The sequence below is a fragment of the Marmota marmota genome, unplaced genomic scaffold (assembly GCF_001458135.2).
Source record: "Marmota marmota marmota unplaced genomic scaffold, marMar, whole genome shotgun sequence".
Lineage (NCBI taxonomy): Eukaryota > Metazoa > Chordata > Mammalia > Rodentia > Sciuridae > Marmota > Marmota marmota.
The window spans coordinates 37,392,470-37,401,422 of NW_025999990.1; the positions used below are offsets into that span (position 1 = coordinate 37,392,470).

Consider the following 8,953-nt stretch of genomic DNA (forward strand, 5'->3'; position numbering starts at 1 on the left):
ATAGAATGAACCTCTGAAATTGTGACCCCCAAATAAATTTTCCTCCTCTAAGTTGTTCTTTTCAGATACTTTGATCACAGCAATAAAAATCTAACACTCTTCTCTAAAACATAAAGTGTATTTTTAAAAGATGTAGGAAAATGTGTTTATTTATTTTGAAGTGCAAGTAGATTTGTCTTTCTGTGGAATCATAGAACATTTTTATAAAAAGCCCTATTTTGTGGAGCCTTAATAATTGATCAATTTAAGGAAGTGTTGTGTTCCAAGGCTGACTTTTATATCACTTGTTGGAACTCAGAACACATTGTCCCAAAGGAAAAACATTCTCTGACTGTTTAAATTCCTTTCACTATCTACCCAAGCTTTTTCAATTCAGAATGTAGCTGAGCATTTGGAATCATACTCCTAAATGACCTAAAATGTCTGATGCATCAATTAGAGCCTTCTACTCCCTTCTCATAAATGCTGCACCTGAGTTCTGAGCTGCTTTTATTTATGAACTTGCCGCAGCATTTTTGAGAAAGATTAGGATAAGAATTTTAGATTTTTGAAGGAAAAGGAGGTTCCCTGGATAACATATGGCATCTTGGATCCAGGAAAGATGAGGGAGTTCAGAGGATACTGTAGTTGAAAGTTCAATCTCTGGAGGCTACAGGACAGGAAGTTAGGAAATCATATATGGATGGATTATTGGTAACTTTTTTTTTTTTTGCTTTTCATAAGGGTTTCCAGTTTACAACACTATTTTTCAAAATATAAGAATAATCATCATGGCTCATATTTAATAGGGGAATTTTGTGTGCCAGAAATTAAACTAAAGACTGTAAGGATTGTCCTGATAGTGCTCAAAAGGATCCTTAGATAAAATTACTCTAGTTATCCCCATTTTACAATAAGGACTCTTAAGCTTAGATAGCTTCGGTAACTTGCCCATAATCTCATATTTACAAAACGGCTATGAATGGATTTGAATTGATTTGGTTTGATAGCAGAGTTGAAAACTCTAAGTGAGTTATTTTATTTAAGAAAAGAACTCAAATAAGAAAAAAAGTACTTGTTTACAAGTCAGCCTTATTATTGGACTTGTGTCCATAAATACATAATGTGACTAGAACACATAAAATAATTTTGGACTCTGAATAATTCAGGTTGTGAAATATTATGTTTACTTGGGGAATCCAGATAAATATCCAAATGTCAACACCAGGTATTTGTTGGCCTGAAAAATGTGCGCAGTCACCTGGGTTTGATTCCAGAGCTGGGAAAGGGACCAAAACTTTTCCTCCTACTTGACTTGTGCGTGGTTAATTGCTTTCCATTTCCCATCTACAGGCACTTTCAGTTTTACTAAGCCTTTACCTTTGCCCAAACTTGGTTTCCAGTTTGATTCTTTTGTAAGGAGCCTGGGCTAAACCCTGGAAAGAAAGCTGTGAACAGAAGACAGCAATAACAGGGAATAGAGTCAATGAGCTCTCCAATGTAGATCATTAGCCCCTTTGATTCTTTGATCTGGAGAGTCAGGTGATCAATGCAGCATGCAGAGGTGTGGCTCAAGCACGCCTCCACTTGTCCCTTGGTGAAAGAGAAGCTTTGCCTCTCCCCTACAGGGAAACAATCCAGCTGAAGTTGGAGGAGAGGAAGAGGAAGGGAGGGAGGGAGAGACTCAGCTCATGCCTGCACAGAAGGGTTCACACCCAGGGCTGGAATGGCATGACCCAGGAGGCAGTGAGGCAAAGCTCATCACAGAAGCAGAACTAGCCCGGTAAGCCTGAAAACTCAGTCCTAAGCATCTGCGATCTGCCTCCCGAACATTTGTATCTCACTCTAGGAACGAGGATGAAACAGCTGCGCATGTTTTCCGTGGTGCTGTAAACCTGTCATCAGCACTGCATTGTTTACATATGGCTACAAGGTCTTTAAGCCCAGGATCCCTTAGCTATACAGCAGGGACAGATATTTACATGACAGCTGTGTCAATTGGAAGCAGCCTTGTGAGCTTGTTTGTTTCACTGAAGCGCCACTCACCACCACCCACCCCTCCCCCACCGCCCCAAAGACACAAATCTAATTCTTCTCCCTTTTTCAAATGAGCTCCATGTTAATAATAGAACTGCAGTGCAGATGCTCAAAATGGAAATAGCTGGCATTTCCCTAACAAGACTCATAATTCTGCTAGAAATAATGGATTTCAAGTGAAATAGCTTGAGTCCAAGAAGAGTGGTTATAATTCATGACCAGACACCCAAATGAAATCAAAATCTGGGAAACATGCAAAGTGCTAATTTTCTACATCAGTGGAATTTATCAAGTTCCTACTGATTAATTTGAACAGTGGTTTGGTTGTTCAATTGATAGAGCTTTGTTTGCCTTGCAAAGACATCTGAATGACATTGATTTAAATATTATTGCAACTTCCTGGTTTTCTGAAAAGCTTTTAAAACTGTAAATCAAAACCCCTGAATCACAAGTGGCTAATATTAAATGCTTTTATTTTTATTATTCTTTACCATTTGAGGAAAGACTCCTATTTATTTTTTCAGTGAGGTGAATAGCAATATATCTTTGGAGAACAATTATTGTACATATCTCAAGGAAGGGGAGCATAATTCATTACTGTTGCTTAGTTTATTATTAACTTTCCCAAAGAAAGTACTTATTGTATAATGATGACTATTTACAATTAGCTTGGTTGAAAATAAACCGCTCCTAAAATGTTCACAAATAGTTCTACACCAATAATACACTCTCCTAGGTTTGAATTTGTCCCTCAAAGTTCATGCATTGAAACTTTATCCAACGCAGCAAAGTGGGAGGATTTTGGATAGTGAGGAAGCTACCCTCATGAAGATATTAATGTTTTGTTTTGTTTTCTAAATTGCAGGAGCAGGTTCATATCATGGGAGTGGTTTCCTTGTATGTGCCCCACTCTTGATCTCTCTGGCCCACTCTTGCCCTTCTGCCTTCTGCCATGAGATGGCACAGCAAGAAGGTACTTTCCAAATGTTCACATCTTGATCTTGGAATTCTCAGTCTCAGCATTGTGAAATTTCTGTTCTTTATAAATTACCCAGTCTATAGGCCTATAGTATAGCATTGCAAAATGGACTAAGACACACCCTAAAATCTATTTCCATTGTATCACAATGTCAAATTGAAAAATTTGTCTGTGGTAGATTGAATAGTAAGTTCATCTGCCACAGTGTCCACATCCTAATCCCAGAACCTGTGAAGATTACTTTACATGGCAAAAGGAACTTGCAAATATAATTAAATTAAGTATTTTAAGATGGAGAGCTTATCCTATGCTTTCTGAGTGGGCCCAATGCCATTACAGGGTTTCTTGTAATATAGAGGCTGGGAATTGGAATGAGGGCTACAAATGATGGCAGTAAAGAAAGACTTAAAGATGTTCCACTTTAAGGATGAAGAAAAGAGCCATGTGCCAAGGAATTCAGCTCAAAGAGCTAAAAAAGGCAGAGACAGAGATTTTTGCCCCTAGAGCCTTCTGACAGAGTGTAAACTTGCTATCTCTGGTCCAACCTAGAGAAACCTGTAGTGGTTTCAGTTGTAAGATGACAAATTTGGGATACATTCAGCAACTATAGTTGTTTGTTATAGCATCAATGGAAAACTAGTATGCTGACTAACCTTAATACTTAAGAAAATTAAAGCTCTTAGATAAAACAAAGGGAGGATTGTTTCATGTGAACATGAAAATTTTAACTAAGATTTAATCCATTCATTTAGGTGAAGATGTAAAATTTCCAGCCATTTTAAGGTGAAACACATCCATCCCACTCTGAAGCCATGTTAGATGATTTAGGATTCTGTTAATTTTAACATGGCTGGTCCCAGAACCACTGTGCCTTTAGAATACCCAAAGGATGCTAAAAGGACCAAGATAATGAATGAGCTGTCCAATTATTCAGGAAATTATGAACAGGTGCTATACAATTCATGTTCTATCATTATACATCATTCATCAAGTTAATAGCTTCAAATTGTTGAGATTCATATTTCTGTAAGTCTTTTTTTAAAATTCTAATATATCAATATACTATTTATTACCTCATAAAACTAGAAGAGAGAGTTTTCCAGAAGGACAGGAGCCTAGAACTTGGGTTTTGAAATCAAAGAACACCTGAGTTAAAAATCTCATCCCAACCATTAATTAATAGTGGGAGGTAAGTAGAGGAGGTAGGATGGAATTTTTCATATGCATCCTTGAAAAAGGGAAAATAAAATTTTAATTTTATAAATGAAGAGACTAGGGATTCATAAGCATATCTATACAAAGACTTTCTGCATGTATAGAATGGCAGTATTGACATTAGATTTTAGGAATGTTCTGGTTTGTTGTTCTTTTTGTTCTGAAAACTTAATTTAGCAGGAATGAAAAAGCATTAATTTGTGGATCATAACATTTCTGTATTCAAATTTCTTCTGATTTCTAGTTATAGGTGACTAGAAGAAAAAACATCTGTGCCTGATTAATTATTTTCCAATGTAAAGTATGTGTGACTTAGCCAAGGGGCTAAAATCAGATATGACTTTTTGTGGTTTCTAACCCAGCATCAGGTGGAATTGAGAAAGTTTAGGTTATTGTCTCTCATGAAGGTCCAGATCTCTTTGTAGATTCCCAGTGTTCATTATTTTAAACCACACTTCTCTAGGAAGAAGGAGCTATCTGTGTAGCAATCTTCACCTTATGTTATAAGAAAAAAAAAGGTGTGTGTGTGCGGTGCAGGGACCGGGAGGGAGTGTTCAGGAAAGATCGATCCTATGAAAGAGTAACAAAAGTGAAATAACCTCAGCCTGTAAGAATAAAGAACACTATCATGAAGATTGGCCACTGTGGAAAATCATACTAGACCTACAACCAGGTGAATTTTTTGTGTGATGTTTGATTTTTAGTGATATTTTTTCAATGCCTATATAAAAAAGACTATTTAGGGAATAGGCCCAAATATTACCGTGTTTTCTACCTTCTCTACATGTCTCTTATGAAAGTCTTGACCCCAACATGTCTTATTGCAACTTAAAAGGGCTAATTAATACAGAATGCAACCATTTCATCTAGAGCACAGCCCTCAAATTTATAAAACTTAAAAGTTAAAATTACTTATTGCTGTTGATCTCACACACTTCTTTTTTCTAAGAATAATTTATGATTACACATTATACCCTATTTTTTCATTTCCTCAAAAAAAATCTTGCTTGATTTTGAACTTTGAAGACAGTGGAAAGCATTGACTCATCTTTTCCAATCACAGTCAATTGAATCCATCTCTCTTTATTTTTTATGCATCAGGCATTCCTTAACTTATGCAAAAATTATGATTTTAAAAAAATTTTTGTGCATGTGTTCTATGTCCCACTTTTTTTATATCAAATTCTGACTGGCAGGTACATAGAATGGTGCTGACTGCATGCATAGGCTGGCTGTCCAAAGCAATTTCCATATGATGCTTTCCCATAGCATTCCATCTTGGCATAGTGCTAGCAAGTAAAAAGTGGATTTATAATGACTATTAATGTCATTTGAGGAGAGAAGTCAGTGTCCATGCAAATGAGAGATTAATGCTCATCCCTAAATGAAGTGTTGGTACAGCCAAATGCCAAGACAGCAATGCCTTGCATCCTGTTTAAAAGGCATTTCAATCATAAGATGATAAATTACCTCACGTTGGCTCAGACAACCCCAGCAAAGCAAAAATGGTCATTCATCCAAAAGGATAGAGCAATTTGGGAATGTGTAAACATTTTGTTTAGCTTCCAAGAGAAAAGTATATGCTATTGTACTTGCATCTTAAAGCAAAAATGTGACCCCCATCTCTAGCATTAAGAAGCAGTGCTTAGCTTTCATGTATGCACAGGTAATTCTGGCTATGACACAGTCACTGTTACCCATGTATCTTTCATGTTCCAGGTTGGACTGTAAAGGCCATCAGAATAACCCATTGACATTTAGGAAAATATATTATGTAGCATACAGGAAATTTACTCTTGTAATAATTAGGAACAAATATCTCTGGTTAGTATATAGTTTAGGGAATATTAAATTTATATAAATAGTAGGTCAATATGATTGGCCATATCACAGTAGAAAGCTTCATTTTAAATTCATTTCTGTAATATATTATGGTAATTTAGAAGCAAAAAATTAGACTACTTACTTCAAAGTGTCAAATATAATTATCACTTAGTGATTTTTCACTATTAAGGGTCATAGAGAATACCTAGGACCTGGAATAATTTGTTCTCATCATCGTTGGCATTTTGCTTTGAGACTCTGCTGTAATTTTATGACCAAATAAAAGATAATAAATCCATCTCTTCCTTCCCACCTCCATTCTCTGCCTCCTCCACACTCACCAAAGACACCCTTCACAGTCTCTTCAGGCAATCTGAGGCAAATACAGATCTGGGATCCTGCCTCAATGGAGCCTTTAATTATGATGATGTTTTGGTAGATCATAAGCTATCTTACTACATAAATTGGAAAAGCAAAGACTTATATAAATGACCTATATTTAGTATACATCTTTGGAGTTCATGCATTTTTCTTCTAATCTGTGAAGCAATTATCTGCTATTATAATTTAAATATGAATTAATTCAATCAGAGACCCAGACTCTCTCCTAGAAGGCATTGTAGATTAATGAGTAAATATGTATTAGCATGTCTTAAAACTGCACATTATTGACCCCAGAGACAACAGGGGAACTATAATGACTGATTATGTAAATCTTCAATTGCAGATTGTTGCTATACTCCATAATGCCATTAATTTACATTAATGTCAGTCTTTCCTTACCAGGCTCTTATTAATTAGCTGTTCCTTGACACATATTCTGATGTAGACTTTTTGTAAGTCATTAAAGTCCTCTGTGTGGAGACCTCCTCAAAGACCTTTTAGTTTGTGTATAATTGACAAACCAGATGACAGCTTTTACTGTTGATCATAAAACTGCAGCCAATTCACTCGGGCACTGGATTTATGTTTTGAAACCTTTCCTTTTAACATTTTTGTAGAGAAAAAATTTAAATGCAGGTACATTTATTTATTAGATAGTCTAAAATATGCCCTTTTCTGCAAGGTCAAGTTCAGAAGAGTTTTTAACCCAATGAACAATTACTTTTTGAGATTTTGTAATCAGAAATCCTCCTTAGAAGCACCCACTCCATATGAATTCTCTTAAAAACTCTCATGTTTTAAAATAATTTTTCTGAGCTAGTATTTAAAGGCACAGATTTTCATGTGTTTAATATGCCATCTCACTGAGTGTAGTCCCAAGCATCCAGGGACTGAAAACACCCACTTCTTGGAAAAAGGCAACATCCTTAGGAGGCAGTGAAGGCAGAGCTTGTCAATCAAGAGTACTCTGGGCTTCAAAGTGCCTGACTTCTGGGTTGGTTTCATGTAAGCTTATTACTACATTCCAATCACAGTCATTGCTTCATTCCTTTATTCACTCAAAAATACTTACTGAGCACTAACTCTATATCCAGTATTAATAGCTAGATATCAGTGAGCAAGAGAAAAAAAAATCTACCTTCATGCAACTTAGTTTCCAAGGTGAAGAGGAGATGGACAATATGCAAGAAATCTTATAGAAGTCTGGGTGATAATTAAGTGGGGAGGGATGCTTAATGCAGTTTGTCCTTTTTCTTTGTTCTTCCACTCTTCACAGCTGGAGGGTCAGCATGGGGATATAGCAGACATCTTGCATTCATGAAGATGAAAGATGCTCTTAATTAAGGGTCCAGAAGCAGATAAAGATACTCATTAAGGGTCCAGTGCAGAAATCTTGGTCTTAATAATGCTGTGGGACCACCACGCCAACTTATGACTAGACTTCCTACTTCCTATCTCTAGCCCTCTCTGTGTATGTGAAAAATAAACATTTCTTCCTATTTAGTGAAGATGCTATTTGTATTTTTGTTACATGAATTTAAACAGAATCCCAATGCTTATAATTTTTGCTTCAGTGATTTTTTTTCTTTTTTAATTCTCAAACTTCGGAGATCTGCAACATGGCGGTGGGCACAGAGAGATCAAGTCTCTGACCTCTTCAGCTGCGCGGGCATAGGGAGTCGCAAACCATCTAAATGCTGTTTGCTCAGGATCACTAGGCAATGCTGAGCAGACGTGGATCTGGGGCGAACAGTCTGGGCCTCTCAGAACACACACAGAGCCCGGATCGGCTGAATTCAAGCTCCCGTTCGCCTCCTTCTAGCAGACAAACTGCTGTGACTCAGCACTAAACGATCCTGCTGAAACAACTGGTCGACCCTTCTGATCCTATGGAGGTTAATGCCAACCGAGCCTTCATAGGCAGTGGCCACAGGATTGAAACCGGGCTTGGGAGAGCCAGTCAGGACCCACCCGTTGCATTGGTCACCTGGCAAAGGGAACGAACTGTCGCCTTTTGCATGGGATACCACCATGGCAGAGAACTGACGTCACTAGAATGCGGCGGAGGAGATAACTCCATTGAAACCGGCGGCGACAGTGACTTCTTCCCTTCCCTTCTAATACCTTTCCTCCCAAGCATCAAATAAATTTATAGGAGTAAACAGTAACTCTGCAGTCAAACAGAACAAGAAGTAACATGAGCAGCATGAAAAAGCAAGGAAGAAAAGGAGTACAAACAATGCAGGACAGCCTAAATATTCAGGAGGACCTAGAGGCATCAGAAAAATGGTCAAATAAAGAACTCAAGGAATACCTTAGACAGATGGAGTGGAACCTTAAAGAGGATATGAGACAGCAAATTCAAACAGTGAAAGAACACATTCAAAATGAATTACATAAACAGATAAAAGAAGAAATTAAGCATCTTTATCAGGAGATAGAGATTATTAAAAAATCAAACAATAATTCTAGAAATGAAGGAAACTATAAACCAAATTAAAAACTCAAATGAGAGTATCACTAACAGAGTGGAGC

At 37.0% G+C, this 8,953-nt stretch overlaps 1 long non-coding RNA gene across 1 annotated transcript; it reads left to right on the top strand.

Annotated features, from left to right (window-relative positions):
• Positions 1 to 1,588: 1,588 nt before the first annotated feature.
• On the top strand, positions 1,589 to 8,142 carry LOC125617749. Its single transcript, XR_007348849.1, has 3 exons — positions 1,589 to 1,762; positions 2,882 to 2,989; positions 4,748 to 8,142. It is a non-coding gene; the product is annotated as an uncharacterized LOC125617749 (long non-coding RNA).
• The last annotated feature ends 811 nt before the right edge of the window (positions 8,143 to 8,953 follow it).